Source organism: Meriones unguiculatus, chromosome 2 (assembly GCF_030254825.1).
Source record: "Meriones unguiculatus strain TT.TT164.6M chromosome 2, Bangor_MerUng_6.1, whole genome shotgun sequence".
In the NCBI taxonomy this organism is placed as follows: Eukaryota; Metazoa; Chordata; class Mammalia; order Rodentia; family Muridae; genus Meriones; species Meriones unguiculatus.
In genome coordinates this window covers 160843439-160861452 of record NC_083350.1, presented here as the reverse complement: position 1 = coordinate 160861452, position 18014 = coordinate 160843439, and the positions used below count along the sequence as shown (strand labels likewise).

General features: G+C 40.3%; 1 long non-coding RNA gene across 1 annotated transcript; it reads right to left on the bottom strand.

The window, feature by feature from the left end:
- Positions 1–9171: 9171 nt before the first annotated feature.
- Positions 9172–16939, bottom strand: LOC132652217 (uncharacterized). Its single transcript, XR_009589697.1, has 2 exons — positions 16825–16939; positions 9172–9597 (listed from the first exon to the last, which is right to left on the bottom strand). It is a non-coding gene; the product is annotated as an uncharacterized LOC132652217 (long non-coding RNA).
- Positions 16940–18014: the final 1075 nt, after the last annotated feature.

Below are 18014 nucleotides of genomic sequence, written 5' to 3'. Positions count from 1 at the left end.
TGGAGCAAACCTATTCCCCATGATCAAAGCCATTTGTTTATTTCTGATCCAAATGCTACAGAATTCCTCCTTGACAGTGAAGCATTCTTCCAAAGAAGGGCATCTTCTCAGCACCCTGAATGTCTCACACACCTGTTGGCATTTTCACCTCAAAGAAACTTTAATTTCTCTTTTGAATTGATCAAGATGCTGCTGAAGACACCATCTGTGACGAGCTCATCTGAGATTCCCTAACCATTTCCTGATTTTAAAACTCAAAATGTTGTAACCCCTGGGCTAGAGAGATAACTCAGTGGCTAAGAGTACCTACTGCTCTTGCAGAGGACCTGAGTTCTACTCTCAGGGCCCATGACAGGCAGCTCACAATTGCCTATAGTTCCAGCTCCAGGGGAGCCAACCCCTCCTTCAGGCCTCCTTGGTAGACATCCACACAGGAAATTCCTTGGTCACTGGAGAAGAGCTGAGCTCTTTGCTCCTTTGTCAAGAACCCCATTTTAGATGTTCCTCTTGAGAGTCTTTCAATTCCCTTTAAATAACCTTTAATAGCAGCAGATTGAGAGAGTCTTTAACCATCCCTGGAATAAAAAGCCTTCAAGTTGTAGAACCGTGTAGGGAGTATAATTTTTAGTCCACAACCTACAAATCAAAATGACAAAACAAACAAACAAAACATGGCAACCCCACACACAATGTAAAAAATATCCAACTTTTCTTCACTTTAGATATGAAAAAAACCTGCTTTGACCAACTACAATATGAAGATTTGGCAGGCAAGGTGGATTAGTGGGTAAAGGTGCTTGCTGCTCAAATTTGACAACTATGTGAAGGATAGGACAGATTTATAAATGTTTCCTCTGCTTGCACATGTGAACCATGTCCTTGTGCTTTTTCCTTTGTGTGTGTGCAAGTGTGTGTGTGTGTGTGTGTGTGTGTGTACACAGTATTTTTATTTTTTATATTTTGGTTTTTTTGGAGACAGAATTTCTTTGTTTAGGCTTGGCTGTATTGGACTCACTTTGTAGACCAGGCTGACCTCAGACTAACAGAGATCTGCCTGCCTCTGCCTCCCTGAGTGCTGGGATTAGAGGCGTGCCCCTCCACACCCAGCTACACAGTAATATTTTTTAACTAAAATTAAGTTTCTAAAAATTCAAACAAAACTGAAAGCAATCTACTTGAAATATTTAATTTATGTGCTTCCACAGTGATAGGCTTATAAATAATACAATGTATTCAGAAATAAGATTTTTCTGCTCTCTAATCGCATGCAATTAATTAATTCAGGTTCCTCACCTGCAATTTCAAAATCTATTTCTTATCATCGTTAGAATTCTTACATGAGTCACATAACCAACCTTTCTTTACAAAGAAGCTTATTTTCATTCCCGATAATATAAAGTTATCCCATAATATTATTGAACATGCACTTTGTGAGAACATTATTAAAAATAATTACTCATTTCTGTTGAGTTCCTTTTCCTGTATCCTTTTACTAATGAACCTTTCTCAGGTGGTCTGTGGAGCATTTGTCACCTGAATCAACTGAGACTATTTCCGATGGAGTTGCACCCTCTAGATAGTACCTTTACTAATGAATCCAAATGAGGTCATTGACAGACCTCTGTACTACTTGCCTGAGTCTTAGTCTTGTGCTGCTATGACAGATCACCCAGACTTAATTAGTTCTCACTGTTTGGAAGGCTGGGAGATCTATGACCAAGGCGCTTTTGTATTAGGATTTAGTCCCTCTGCTTCCAAGAAGGCACCTTGAATGTTGAGTTTTCCAGAGAAGTGGGCAACCATGCCCTGCTGTAGCAGAAAAGAAGACAAAAGGAGACACCATTTTATAAGCTCTTTCCATGGTAACATCATCCATTCACAAGACTCCAACCACCCCCTCTCCAGTAGAGCCCACTTCCTAACCCTGTTGCACTGCGGTGTTGACTCTCTGACCCATGAACACAAGTGTCAGACCACTGCACCACTACTTAACAATAGAAAAAAGCCAACATGGTGGCACATGCCTTTAATCCCAGCACTCAGGGAGATAGAGGCAGGCAGATCGATATGAGTTCAAGGTCAGCCTGATCTACAAAGTGAGTCCAGGACAGCCAAGGCTACATGGAGAAACCCTGTCAGCTAAAACAAACAAACAAACAAACAAAAAACCAATACATATGGCCTGCTTGAAAAGGGCTACCCTGCCTCTTGAAGTATAATTTAAAAATAGAATTTTTAAAAAAGATAAAAAATATTTTGATTCTTTGTGGCTGTGCTGAACAAAGGTAATAGTCAAAGTCAAAATAGTTTTTTTTCTTTTTTTCTGGAAACTGCAAAGATTGTTTTAATTGCACCAGTTCTTCATATTTATTTGGAAGAAATGCATCACTAACAAGGTATTTGTCATAGGTAGAAGAAAATGTTAAGGAAGAGGAAGGGGGTAAGGGAGGAAGGAGCAAGGAGGGGAGGAAGAGAGAAGATAGAGGAAGACAACAAGGAGACTTGCTGTGTAGAATTCTAGAATGACCTTACCCCAAAGCCCTACTCCTCCCAGCCCCACCCCTGTGAATGAATGGATTCCCCAAATATCTCTTCTCACTTTTCACTGAATACATGCATTTTTTGCACTTTGTAAAAGTTGTTACAGTCATGGGGAAGGAGAGCTTGTTGACAAGGGGTTTTGAGCGAAATTCAAGTTCTCTGTTAAAGAGGTGTCCTCAGCCACTTCTATTCACATCCTGCTCCCAGCCAAGAGCCAAGAACCAAGTTTCTCTGCATCAGAGAAAGAAGAATGTTGTATCAGTTTGCTTCTGCTTTTGCTTTGGAACATATTTTCCTTTAATGGGAAAACAGAAACTTGGTGCTGATCAAAAGTGTTTGTAGCTGGTTTGATTTGAAGAGACTAGAGTATGTTAATATACAAAAAAGTTTCTTTTCAGAAAAAGAAGTTGAGCCCTTCCCAAGGAGAATTTAATCTGTTCTGCCTGGGGCCCTATGATAATGTTTGTTAGTGGAATATTATGAATTTCAAAAGAAAGCAGCTTTTCTAGTGTGTGCTCATTTCTGCAGGTAAATTGTAAAGTTCTTTTTTGTAGCATGACTTCATTTCCACAAGCTGCTGACATGAACAAACCCTGGTAAACCTGTGTTCTAAACCTGCTTTCTTAGAAACCTTCAGATTTTAAAGCTATAACATGATACAATCACATTTTTTTATATAAGTGATATGATCCTGTGACACACAGAGAAATATTTTATACCTTATTTCTTGTCAATCTATCATACATTGAAATAACATTACATTTTATTTAAGCCCATGAACTTCCTATCCATGTCAATTTTTTATTTTGATTTTTATTATACACTGTTGCTTCAAAACCCTTTTAGCACAATGTCTGTATGTAATAAAACACTTAATTTTAGATGGGATACCTTAAGTCCTGTAGCAATTTAATTCTTATAGAGGAAGAGGGAAAGATATGATTTTGTATTTGAGAATCTAGAGTAGTAAAGATTTGTAAAGAATTCTTGAATGAATTCTCAGTAAAGATAGTGGTTGACATAATAGTTCAAGAATCTAGAACTGGGAGATAAGGAATCCACTTTAAATGTGTTATCCAGTTTGTCAGGTCCCCTGGGGCTGTCCATAGAGATGCCTGCTTATGGATCCAAACCATCCTCACTAACACAGCACTGAATGGCAGAATCTCCCAGTGGCCAGCAGTGTGTGGTTGCCTGGCCAGAAGTCAAGTCCCGAGAGCTCAGAGAAGAATTCTTCTGGGAGAAGGGGAACCCATTCTTTCTTAGAATCAATGGCAAGTCTCAGCCAGTTATAGTGAAATAGATGATGCTGGCCAGTTTATTTCTCGTGAAATAGGGACTTATAAACCTTGGGCAGTGGGAGAGGTTTTGAGGGTGAATGTGTTTGATTTCCTTGAGCTTGGGGCACACTAAACACTTTAATTAATATAGTAAATACAGTCCAATCATAGGAAGGGACTACAGTACTTAATTATACTTGGGGAAGAACTCCAGGTATGGTTAGAGGTCTTTGGTTGAAAACCAAGACACCGAGACATCTCATTAGGGTAGGGTGGTGTTTCCAGGTGCACACTGAATGGATTTCTTATCAGGAAAGGGTCAGGTTTATAATCTCCCTGAGGACTATAGCCTTAGAAGATCTGGGGTTCCCCAGATCAGGCAGAGGGGGAACCCAGCAGAGAAAGGGAGTCCATCATATTTTACCAGGCCCTGAGGCTGTCTGGAAATGCCAGATTTCAACCTCCACAGTGGGATCCCACGCCCTGGAAACAAGCAATAACAAAGTGTATGTCACACACAGCACACGAATGTACATGAAGGCAAACACATAAAATAAAAATAAATCTCTACAGAAAAAGAAGTAGTTATCTTTATTCTATAATTGTATTATTTTATGATTGGCACTGCTTATAAAGGGACTGTTTGGAGTTAACACAGTTTTTTATAATTGGCTTATTATTGGAAAGCAGTAGAGGGGAATGTCAGAGGAAGCTATATTCCTCTGACTCATGGAGCTATAGGTGATGCTGTGGAGTCAGGATATCATGTTACTCTTTATATTTACAGAGGAAGGAGAGAATCACTGACTCAAAATAGTTACCAGGTAGAAAAGGCCTGAATCTATTTAACTTCTCATCTACATTTTACAAAGGATAAACTGAAAGAAAGCAACTCACCCCCAGGGCCATGTCATAAAACTTGTGGGCTCAGATGCCAACCTTTTGAAAAGGAAAATAAAAACTGGCAATTCTCAATAGCAATACACATGACATATGTGACAATCTAAGTTACTTGGTAACTGGGGAAAAACACCAGATCATAGAATAGGAGGAAACTTTGTGACATTCAGAACCACGCTATCAGCAAGTTGGATTTTCAGGGCTTTGTAAATAAGAATTTATTTTAAATTAGAATGAGAAAAACAAAAGGGGAGTATTACACTCATAAGGTCTATTATGAGCTGCCTTTATCTCCCTGTTCAACCTCCTTCCATGAAGTTGACTTCATGGAATAAAATATGCTACTGGCAAATTATTCAACAATGCTGTGTTTACTTACAAAATAACATTTTTGTTATTCCACAGTTTACTGTTTCCTGTACATGTTAAAATGTGATCTGACAGTCATTTAGCTTGATGATTTAGAGCAGGAAGCTATCCTGGGAAAGACAGATCTCATGACTCCTTTTCACTTTAAGAATATTTTGGAGCTAAGCATGGTGGTGCATGCTTTTAACCCCAGCACTCAGGGAGGAGATGCAGGCAGATCACTGTGAGTTTGAAGCCAGCTTGGTCAATAATGTCAAAGCTTCATAGAGAAACCCTGTCTCGAAAAACAAAAACAGAAACAAACAAACAAATAAAAAATATTTTGGAAGCCTGAGACAAGAAGATCACAAGTTCAAGACTCACTTGGGCTACACCATGATCTCAAGGCCAGCTTGGACAGCCTAAAGAGAACTTATATAACTCAGTGGTATAGTGGGCTCCTATCATATGCAAAGGTTCAATGCCCCTCTTTTGTTACTAGAATTTGGGAAAATTTCATCATGATACTAGGGAAATCAGGGACCCCTTTGGGGTTCTTAGTCTCATTCATTAAAGAATTTAAGAACAGACTCAGAGGAAGGCACAAGGACGATTTTATTTCTTTTAAAAGTAAACTACCCCAGAGCAGGATAGCTGTAAATATCAACCACTGCCTGAAAGAGGAGATTGGGATAGAGAAGAAGAAGCATGGCTGTCTGAATTATCAACATGGAGGTCTGCCGCACGGCAGCAGGCATTCACATGGTTTGGGAGGGAGAGAAAGAATGTTTTCCTGAGATGCACTGGAGAAAAACTAATTCCACCATTTTAGGTCAAATTTAAAGCGATCTTTATTAAATATTAAATACTGAACAAGAGATGGGCTTTGGTCAAGACCGTTTTCTGAAATTTCCCAGCTAGAATGGTCTCAAACTGTCTTTTGAGGCTTTGTTATTTCCCAAGAACTACAACTCCCAGAATTCCAGGAAGTTACCTGGTCCTTGGGAAGGTGGGGCTTACAACTTAATTTTTGGCATTATATAAGGAGGCCCAAAGTATCAGGAAAAGTTTACTTGGGTTGTAGCCAGCAACCAAAACAAACAGAAAAGTAGAACATGGTAACAGGAAGGTATAGACACAACAAACCTCCTGGAAACCTCATTGCACCATGGGACAGGAATTCTGGGAAGGAAAAGTACAGTATCTCATTAAAGAAATAATTATCCTACCTGCTTCTTTACCATATCTTAAGCCCACTGTTGTGCCCAGTTTGTGACACCCCCAAAGACCACCAGGAATTGGACTCCACTGCAAAACACATGAGGATCTTTTTTTTACAAGCTGAAGCCTACGTCACAGCAACCTTCCTGGTTGAAGAGAAGGAATGTGGCCCTGCGGTCTAGGAGCACAAGGTTTTTAAAGGGCAAAACCGAAAGTGGTGGGTTACATGCCTTGGCGTTACATGATTGGGTAAGGGAAATTGACTTTTTAAATGATTGGTTTACTTTAGGCGCCAAGACCATAAATGGTTCCGGCTTGGCCATCTGGGTCGGTTTCCTAATAACTGTATCTCTAGTGGGCAGGAAAAGACTTCGGTAAGGCTAGTTCCTCCCTACAAGTGGCTGGACATGACTCCATCTGGCTGGCCTTTGTTCAGGCTTGTGCTTTAAACTTTAAACCAATACCCACCACCAAAAAAAAAAAAAAATTCTTTAGTCTCTCACCTACCATAAAGAGAAGTCCCTCCTTCCTGACAGTGATTTACCTGCCCACCTGGAAAGTCAAATCTCTCTCCAGGCCAGTATGACCAGGAGGGGTTTTCCTTAGTAGGCTCTTACTGGTATTCTAAGGTTCTTATCTCCTACAAAGTCTACAGAATAACTTTAGTCCTGAGTACATACTCAAGCATCCTTTAACAAATGAGCTCAGGAGACCCATATTTAACCTTCCTGATGTAGCTTGGATTTTTCATCCATTCTCCTTTGTATCTGATCCCCACAGATTGTTGACATTTAATATAGAATATAAATTTCCTCATTAGTTCAACTTTTAATTATTTATTTATATATCGTGATAGGTTATCTCTGGTGACAAAATGAACTAATTTCAGACAAATTAAAGTATATAAATGCAGATTTATTAGGAGCAGTTCTCAGTGGGGTCACTGGTCTCAAAGAATGGGGCCAGGGAAGACACCATGCAGGAGGAGACAGAAAAATGGTCATGCAGAAAAAGAGGGAGAGAGAGAAAGAAGAAAGAAGAGAGAGGGGAAACCAAAATGTCTGGATTGTATAGGGAAGAGACCCTGGGGTAGAGGTAGCCCCCCACCTCTGGGCTGGGAAGTTCAGGGTAGAGGGCAGGGTATGCTAGCCCCACTCTGAAGCAGGTAGGGACCAAGGGATGCAGAGAGAACCTGGAGGTCAGGTTCTCGTTAGTTCAAAAGGCACCTTAGCTGCTTGTCCCCGGATCTGGAGCCCAACATCTTGTTTGCAATTTTATTGATTTCTAATGTTTTCCATTCGCTTCAGTATCTAAAGTGAACATGTTTGTCTCTGTGGATGCATACAATAACTCAAATATTAGTCTATTTTATGAGGCTCGAGTGCATGGCAGCTGGGACATTTAGGAATGAAATTTTACCTGTCACATTGATGTCACTGCTAATGGTTTAATAACTGCAATAAAACAGCATGCAGGTGGTCACGTGTTTTCTCTGCATAGTCTCTGCCCTGGCTTAGGTAACCTTGTTATTTGTTCTAACCCTTTGGAGACTAGGACATTGTTTTGCTTTGTAATTTGATTCTCTTGAAAGGACAAATGTGTGGGTGGAAAACAGGGACTCACAGAAGGGTCCTTACAGTTCTTTCCCAGGGCACATCGCTTATTCCATATCCAGTTGATTTTCTTGTGTATAACTCTTCCCTTTCTGCCTATCATGCATCCTATTCTGAGGTGGCAATAGCAATAGGGTTGGCGTAGAGGGGTGGGGGGCGTGAGGCATAGAGATGTGGTTAAGAAAGTCTGCTGTGGAGACCATGAAAGTATTCATTTCAGATGAGTTTTCAGGTGGAGTATCCCACATCACCTCATGTTTTTCAGGTGTTTCCTGCCTACAAGGAAAACAGGAAATCACTCAAAGCTAGACAGACGATGTTTTGATTAATAGGAAAATGTCTACATTGGGTAGTAGCAAATGCATTTCTCTAGTCTAACTATTGAGTTACTGTTTCCAAGGCCAAGGGCCAAAATGTCTGGATTTGCTGTCTAGAGTGAATGATTAAGGCACCCACCCACATGTGAGGACACAAGGAAGAAACCATTGAAATGACCACTCCATAATTTGGGGGATAGTTTTTATTGCAGGAAAGAGAGAGAGAGAGAGAGAGAGAGAGAGAGAGAGAGAGAGAGAGAGAATATTCAGAGTCATCTAGAAGAGTCCAGAGCACATTAAAAAATAAATAAAACTGGAAATGATGAAATCTATATGTGAGAAAAGCAAGACTAGTGTGTGCATTGGTGGGGGAAGCAGCTTTACCCTTATATAGAGAATGAACAGATATCCAGGAGGAGGAGAATCTGTGAGCTGCAATAGCCTGGGAACTATGATAGTGGAGGAGGAAGGATGGGAAGGGACAAAGGTCCAGGAGTGGGAGAGGGAAAGTGAATAACAAGTACATGAGAACAGGGGTTGAAGGCCAGCCTGGAGGCCAGTCTGGATTTGATATGCAACCACAGATAGAGGCCAAGAGACATGGCCCTTTCTGGAAGGTGGAAACCCATTTAGCAAGTTCCTGAGAAATGCTGGCTCTAGGCTTCTTGCAATCCTTCTGCAGTCTAGCTTCAGCTAAGCCAAGACTGTCATTCTGGACTTATGCACTGATTTTTGGAGTTTGAGGAATTAGAATTTCCTTTGGATTTGACATCACACGCATCAAGAGTAAAGAGAAAATGATAAACCCTATATGAAATGGAGAAATAGATTTGTTTACAGATGAGGGAAACTGAAAAGTGAAGTGTTAGGTTTTGGGTGGAGCAGGCAGTTCAAGAGGACACTGGTAAGGATGACTGGGAACCAAGGAGTTTTTAATGCCATGGACAGAGAGAGAGCCAACAGTATAGTAGAGGCTCTGAAGGGAGTTTATGCCCATCATCAGAAACAGGGAGCATGTAGAGGGTCCCTGAAGAGAATCAGACCCAGTGGAAGAGATAGGAGCCTGGTCTTTTTAGGATGGGAAAGTTTAAAGCAAGAGCCTGTAGCCAGGCTCTCTAATTCACAAGAAGGAGGAAGGGGATGAGGAGTGCAAAGCAAGCACTGTGTGGGGGGCACTAACACCTTGACATCTGGGCCCTTGGATGGTAATTCAATTCCAGGAGAGAAATCTTGTCTTCAGTGTTCCATCAGGATGTCTGTTGGCCAGGACAGGGAGACCGGGCTAGGGCAAATCAGCAGTCAGATTGTTACATTACTTCCACCCGGAGACAACCATTCCCTCTCTGCAGTCCTTTCCTCACAGCAACTTCACAATTTCTGGAAGGGACAGGACAGCCTGGTTTAAATGTAATTCTGGTTTCCACCCCAGCCCACAATGGTGGAAATGCCTAATGTGCAGGTTAGCAGAAAAAGAACAATTGTTGCAGGATATTTGATCCCCTTGTGAACACTGAGATTGCAAACCATAAAAACCTATTTCTTCTCTGGTGTGATTCAGCCCCAACACACACCTTGAATCCAAGAATTTTCTGTTTTTTGTAAACAGGTGATTTTGGTATGGCTCAGCCCTAGCACACACCTTTAATCCAAGAGCTTTCTGTATACAGGATTTAATAACGTCAAGAGGCAGAGCAAGTAACCAGATGACAGGGATTAACAGAATGAATGGTTTTTGAATTAAAGGGTATTTAAGACATTGTGGAGGAGAAGAAAAAGCTTTTTAGTTCTTAGCTTTTGGCTCTTGCCTCCTGGGCTGTTGGGTGAGCTAGCAGGCCTTTTCCACCTTGGCCATCAGCTGAGCTAGCAGGCTTTGGGGCTTGGCCTATTAGCATTGAGCTTTTATCTTTGGACTTTGGGCTTTTGGTTTTGAGATGTGAGCTGAGTAGGAAGGTCAGCTGGATGCTTCCTCTGCTGCTTTGAGCTACCAGGTTTTTACCCCAGCATCTGGCTCATGAGTCTTCATTGGTAAAATTGAACAAATTGGGATTTTTCTTTCCTTATATCAAAAAATAATGTTGAATATTTTAATTTCTTAATTTTGAGTCCCCTTCTTATTTTATTTTTGTACTCTGCTGAGGGAATGATTTACCCAGTAATAAAAGACCCTCAGAGTCAGAGTAGTATATTGAAATGAGTTGGGAGCTGAAACTGAAAACTCATCAAAAGGCATGGGGACTCATCTGTTGCTTGATTTTAAGACAATCTTTTGTAATGCTCAAAATTAACCTGTAAGCCCCACCTGCCCAGGAACCAGGTAACCTCTGGAATGCTGGGAATTGTAGTTCTTGGAAAATAGCAAAGTCTTTTGGAAAAGTACAGTGGCCTATAGGTTTGTTCTTAGAAACCCTTTCAACTTGTGAAAGGCCATTCTCTGCTGGGAAATTCCAGGAAATGGTCCTGACCAAAGACCATCTCTTTGTATTTAATGTTTAATAAAGATTGATTTAAATGTGGTCCAAAATGATGGAGTTGTTTTCTCTGGTGAATCTTAAGATTAACGTATGGAGGCCCCAGTGAAGTAACTCCACCCCAGATTTCTTTTCACTACAGGATATGCAAGAGGTGAGCTACTCTAGGGGACACACACCTTGGGATGGCTGACCTAGCTAACCTGAGGTGTCCGGGAAATGCTTTCCACTCTGCAGACTTGTGAGGTGAACAGCCACGCGTGGAGGAAAGCAGCTAACATTTTTTTTTAGCTAGTTTCCTGTTCGTTTCTGGATTCTGGTTATGGAATACCCTATCTGGGGACAAAGAGGGTTAGATAGAAAGCCCCCAAAATCCTTTGTCTAGGAAACAAGGTGTCTCACAGCCTACTAGTTATTTCTGGTTAATTGAGTTTGGAGTCCTGTGGACCCATTTTTTTTGTTTGTTTGTTTTTTGTGCTCTGAGCCACCTGACACCTGTGGCTAACAAAGCCTAGGGACCACCTGGAGTAGTCCACGAATTTGAGAGCCAAAGCTGAGGCTTTGGATAGGCCCGACGTGGATACGGGGATCTGGGAAAGACTCAGAAAGGCCAAGCTTCACGGGTTCTTAGCAGCTGGGTTGTACAGAAGGAATTAATATATGTGGTTTGAGTTTGGTTTTGTATGTTGTCTTAGGTCTGGTCTATTTTTTCGTGATTTGGGAGAGCAATGGCACTGTGCACCCTTGGCTCCTTAAGCCACGTGCTGCCCACACTGCCCCGCCTCATACCCAAGCCTAGCACGGACCTATGCTGGCCCACAAGGGCAGCTCTGCACAACTGCAACTGTTAACTCCAATCTCCGGATGAACCTGTGGCTTCTACGCCTGGAAGTTTGTTTTGCGGTCTATTTTGTGCACATGAATGCACGTGGTCACTGCATGCCTCTTTCTGACTAGTCTTGAATGTGTGAGCTAACTGTGCTGTTTTTTTCTATTGCCACCAGCTGCCTAGGCTCAGAATTTACCTCTGGGCTTTCTGGCCACTGGATCTAATGTAATAGAGATTCAAATGTCATTTGTGTACGAATAATACTAAAGTTGTTTTGTGCTGTTTTATACTTTATTACTAGCTCTGAACTTGGATTACAGCTCGCCCTTTTTCAGACCCAAGTGTACTTTTAAAGTCTATGTTCAGGGTCAAAGAACCTAAAAGGATTATTGATTTCTAAGTTATTGGATATGGTTAAAAGGGTTAACTTAAAACTCATAACTCAAGGACTATTCATGGAGATAACCTAGAACCCCTGCATAGATGTAGCCCATGGCAGTTTAGTGTCAAGTGGGTTACATAGTAATGGGAAGAGGGACTGCCTCTGACATAATCTGATTGGCCTGCTCTTTGATCACCTCCCCCTGAGGGGGGAACAGCCTTACCAGGCCACAGAAGAAGACAATGCAGCCACTCCTGATGAGATCTGATAGACTAAGATCAGAAAGGAGAGGAGGACCTCCCCCATCAGTGGACTTGGGGAGGGGCATGCATGGAGAAAGGGGAGGGAGGGTGGGATCGGGAGGGGAGGAGGGAGGGGCTTATGGGGGGATACAAAATGAATAAAGTGTAATTAATAAAAAATTTTTAAAAAAAGTTAAAAAAAAGTCTATGTTCAGGGTCAAAGAACCTAAAAGGATTATTGATTTCTAAGTTATTGGATATGGTTAAAAAGGTTAACTTAAAACTCATAACTCAGGGTAGGTAATTAAAAGTACTTAGATAATGTTAAAACCATATGGCATGATTCTATTCTGAGATAGGACCGAGTGGCTATTCTCCCTCTTGACTATCGGCTGAAGAAGATGGAGCCCTGGCTTCTCCACCATCTTGATTAAGGGCAGCCACATAGCTGTGTTTATTTGTTAGGGCAGAGAAGACAAGAAGCCCCGAGGTTTCACCGTCATTTTGACTGAGGGCAACCACATGGGTTATATAATTTATGTCCTGTATTAAAAGCCAGGTTTATAAAAGATAGAATTTGTTAGGATAATGCTTGTTTGATGAGATATTAAAGCTGCACCTCCGTGGGTTCATATATAAGAATGTTCCTTGCTGACAGCCAAACTATAACATACAAGTAGCCCACTTGATAATTGATTTTAGAGACCTTAAAGTGTTTACACTGTCAGAGCTTAATTTTACTTTCTAAAAATTATGGTTATGCTCTATGTCTTCACTCTTAAAAATACTTTATTTTGATATTACAAAAATACACAGTTATGAGATTTTAAGCTATAGCTATTTTTGTAAATTGAGTCATACAGGAAACTGTTATGTTCCATAATAAGTTAAAATTTTTATACTAATAGAGCTTCAATTTAAATTTGTTACTTAAAGCATGAAACCTAACAGGGACAGAACATAAAGCCCTAGTCTTATGAAAGCTACTAAATTCTTGTAAACTACTAAAGACAATTTAAATACAAGTTAATAGTCAGTTACCTTATAAATGATAAAATTCTTTAATATGTTCAGAACTATATTTATAGTCAAATTAAATATTAGTGTAATTAATTATATGACTAAGCCTTATATAGCCTCCTGTATATGTTTTTAAAAGTATAGCAAATAACTAAAAAAAGATTATTTAATTCAGATATCCTTGATAGATACTAGCCCTCAAACCTGTCAGAAATCTGCTGACTATGGCATCTGAGATGTTTAAACTTAACTATGACAGACAAAGACTACCAGATCCTAGCAATGACCCTTCGGGTCTCCAAGAAGATAATGGATACAACAATAAATGACCCCACCTGAATTGTGGCAATGCTAACCACTGGCCTAGTGTGCCCCAGTGCCTTGCCAGCTGCTAAGGCCTGGCCTCAATTTTGGACAAGAAGGACATGGGAGAATTGATTACTCCAGTTTGCCTAGAAAAAGTAAGGTCGGGTTCTCCCATGTTCCTCCTCTACAGAAAAACCTCTTATCTTCTGGGACTGATGATCAAAAACTGATGCTTCTGCTCCCACTGCCAGGGAGACTACAGGAGCCAGGGATGACTGCCTAGGTATTGACTCTCTATAGACTAGTCTCTATATCTATTTTAATTGACACATAGGCCATATAGATTACATAATTTATCCCTCTCAGGTCTCTGATCACATTGGAGGTTATGCTAACTGTAGCTTTGTCAGCTAAGAAACAACAGTCAAGCAGCTCTTACACCAAGGTAATCAACTACCACGTTAGCTCATCAAGAGTTTGTTAGTTAGTTAAAGCTACTAAGTCTCTTATTTTAAAAGGAGAAAAGCTTTGCCTTGCTTATAGGCTTCATACTAAAGAATAAGCAGGTTTTAGGCATGACTTTCCACTAAAGAAACATGTTTTACAATGACTGATATCAATAATAACTATTCATGTCTCATGTGTCTGAAATGATTAAATAAAACAATTGTTCTGAGAGATATAAAGGTTTAAAGATATGAAACCTTAAATTGATTCTGAGGGTCTAAATTTTTTTCAGAGTTATTTTCCCTTCTATACTATTATTATCATGAGATTTCAAAGTTTCAGAGTTTGATAGAGTACTGATGGCTTGCTACTTGGTCACAAACTCAATATTTTGAGTTTTCTTTGGTTGTCTTCTAATATAAACTTAAAGATGCTTTTAATTGGGCTACAACATCTCTGTCCAATCTATATACCTGGCTCTATGGACAGAGGAAAAATGTTCATGCTTTATAACCTAAAGCTATATTTCTTCCTAAGACTCAAGGTATGAGTCTATTCCTACTGTCTTACAGATACATTGTAACTGCTGTTTCTACAATATGGATTTCAATACAATATGAATACTAATATAGCTCATTTTGTAAATTAGAAATTTGTACATGCTTCAGGAAATCAGAGAAGTCATAGTACTTGGATCTACCTGCCACAAGTCAAATGGACTCCAGATAAATAGAACCTAACTTTTCACCACTGTCTGTTCTTGAGAACGAAAATTTTCCATTGGGCTTGGGACACTTCCCATCCCCCAATTACTAGAAAGTTGTAACTTCTGTCCCTAGTCTATATTTGTCTCAGTAGATTTTCTCTTGGCTGACAGACTCCATCCAGGGATCACCTGCACACTGCAAACTGCTGAGCTCTGGGATTGCTGAAAGCTGATATAAGCTAGTCTAACTGATGCTTTCCGTCTTTTCAGCTGGATCAGCCAATCAGATGCTTCTAATAAATGCCCCATTGCACAGCCTGTAACTAGCCTTTCAGTCTTCCTTGGCCCTGACAACAGTACCCTCATGTCAGCAGGAAGTAGCCACAGAAGAAAATACGTCTCCATTGCCCCACCTAACAGGCTGAAATGCTAAGTCAAAGGGAAACTCCGTGGTATAAGGGGGAAATGGCTACCTATAAGGCAATAAGGCAACAGACAAACCAGATTTGTCAATTGGTAGATTCATTAACTAATATACTTCTACAGTGTGAGGGCACTTGACCTGCTTTCTGTAGAACAAAACGGTATTATGTGGCTTTTGAGAAATTATTATCTCTATACAAACCGCTCATGATTATAATTTGGCTTTACTCCAAAAAACATTACAAAATGAGACTTGAGATAAAATACAGGACTGATGCCTGTCCATTTCCAGGCTTCTTTTTTTTTTTTTTTTTTTTTTTCAATGCAGTTTATTCAGTAACATTGAACAATCCTCGGACCCCGGGGAAAGCCAGCCCACAGCTTAAATAGCCTCTGGGTAGCCAACCCAGGCGTGCCATGGGGGCAATGCAGATAGGTCCACATACATAGAAGCAAGCCAGATCCTCAGCCTTAGCCAAATGTGGAGTTGTTCGTGACAGAGAGCACTCACCATCGGGAAGGTGGAAGGCGGAAACCAGCTCCATCTTTAAGGCATAGCATTCCGCAGCTCTCTACAGTTCCCCCTTTTTGTTTTAGACGCATCAGGCAAGAGTAGAGGTCTGATCTCTGATATTAGAAATAAATTGGGACTTTGTACAGATGTTCATTTAGGTGTCATCCACCCAAAGAGCATCAGACCTGTCTGATACCTTTTTCTCAGAGGCGGGACCTGGGGCATCAACCCGCATGCAATCAGACATGCTCTTCTCTGGGTCCAAAGCGGCTGACCCTGAGTGCAGTGCTTAGCCTCGCATCCTGAGCGTATCATTTTAGCTTTTTATTCCAGGCTTCTTCTAAATAGTAATAGATCCCAAAATAAACGAATGCCTCTTATAGCATCAAAGATTTGACCTGATATGGCAACTCCAGGGAAGGGAATATAATTTCTAAAATTAACCTATAATCCCACCTGCCCAAGAAGCAGGTAATTTCCTGGAATGGTGGGAATTGTAGTTCTTGAAAAACAACAAAGCCTTATGGGAAAGTATAGTGGCCTATAGGTTTGTTCTTATAAACTCCTTCAACTCATGGCTCAAGGCCAGTCTCAGGTAGAAAATTCCGGAGAGTGGCTCTGCCCAAAGTCCACCTCTTAATCAGTATTTAATACATGATAAAACTTGCTTTAAATTTGGCCCCAAATGGTGGAGTTGGTTTTTCTATGGTGAATAGCAGGATTAACACTTTCTGTTAATTTCTTCACGATATATTTGTATTCCTGTTATTGTTGCAGGCTTCCCTGCTGCTATAACTACTTAAATCAACTTTGATAAGTTCTCTGTCTGCAGAGGTAGCTTAGTTTTTGTTTTGTTTCTGTTGTGATAAAATTGTCTGGTAAAAGCAATTTCAGGGGTAAGGGTTTGTTTTGGCTCATACTTTGAGGGTGCACAGTCCATTGCCATGGGAAGTCAAGAAAAGAGGAGTGTGAAGTCATATTGCATCTACCATCGGGAAAAAGAAAGAGATGAGCACAAGCCACTACTCAGCTCTCACTCTCTCCACTTGAAGCAACCCAGGACCATCTCTGCAGGAAGTGGTCCCCACTCCCAATTAAGACAGGTCTTCCTGCATCAATTAATGTAATCAAGAAAATCTCACAATGTTGGGATGGCCCACAAATATTGTATTTTCTGGCTATAAAAAAGTGTGTCCTTGTGTTTTTGATTGTTACTTGGAGCTCTCAGCCAAGAAAGCAGTATATGTAAATGCTTGTCCTTCCTCACCTGCCCAAAAGATGATCTTCTGAGATTATCATGTTAAAAAGCAAACTTCTGTGAAGGTCTCAATGACAAAGGGCAACCTGAAGAGATGAGTCAGGTGTTGTCCTTAAACACAACGCTATAAGGGAAAAAAAAAAAATATATATATATATATATATATATATATGTCATTAACCTTGATGAAGAAAGTTAAATGTATATTGGCATGTCTCAAAAGTACCCTACTTGTTAATAATGAAATTTGGACCTCCTAGCATTTAATAAAATGAATGTTTCACAATAATAATAATAGTAACAATAGAATAATAGTAATAGTAATAATAGTATAATTGACTTTTTCATATGGAAAAATTACTACTCCTTTGTCATCCTGAATATCCAGGAAAACAGATGACGCAAGTTTGTTTTACAGTTACAAACTATCAGACAAAGTTATGTCAAGAAAAACCAAGATACTTTTGTAGAATAGGAACACGAGTCACACTTCCAATAGTAATTTCTCTCCCAGAGTTTTCTTCTTTCCCCAACTTTAGGCCTTACCTCTAACTAGAAGGGCCCATTAGGATCTATTGATGTTTCCACAGCATGCCTATGTATTATCTAGTCACATCTGACAAGAGATAGATGTTCCTTGCCACTTTGTATACAACTGATTCAGACAAGTGAGGCTCAGAGAGTTCAGGGAACAGTGTGGAACCAGAAAGGCTCAGTGACAACGCATTAACATCAACATAGCTGTTGTCTATTCCTGTGAAAGACCTCCACGAAGAAGACTGTATCTCAATCCATAGCATGCCTTAATTCACATGGCAAACTTAAATTTAAAGGAAAGAAAGGAAAAAAGAGAGGCTAGAAGGAGGAAGGGTAAGGGAAAGAGGAGAAGGAGGAGGAAGAGGAAGAAGAGGAGGGGAGGAGAAAGAGAGAGGAGGAAAGAAAGAGTAGGAGGAGGAACAGGAGACAGAGGAAAGAAAATGCAAATTTGTCAAGCCCTGGATGACAGCTAAAGTAGAGGTTGTTTGCTATGACTAGGTGTACAGTCAGACTTGAGGACCCTTGTTCTAGAAGATATTCAGGTTGAGAATTTGAAGGGAAAAGGAAAGAGTCAGAGACCAATTTTCATTGCTATGAAATTCTTAAATCTAGTTCTGATTTCTGTCCACACCTAGAACTAGAGACAGCAAAAGAGAGATCTT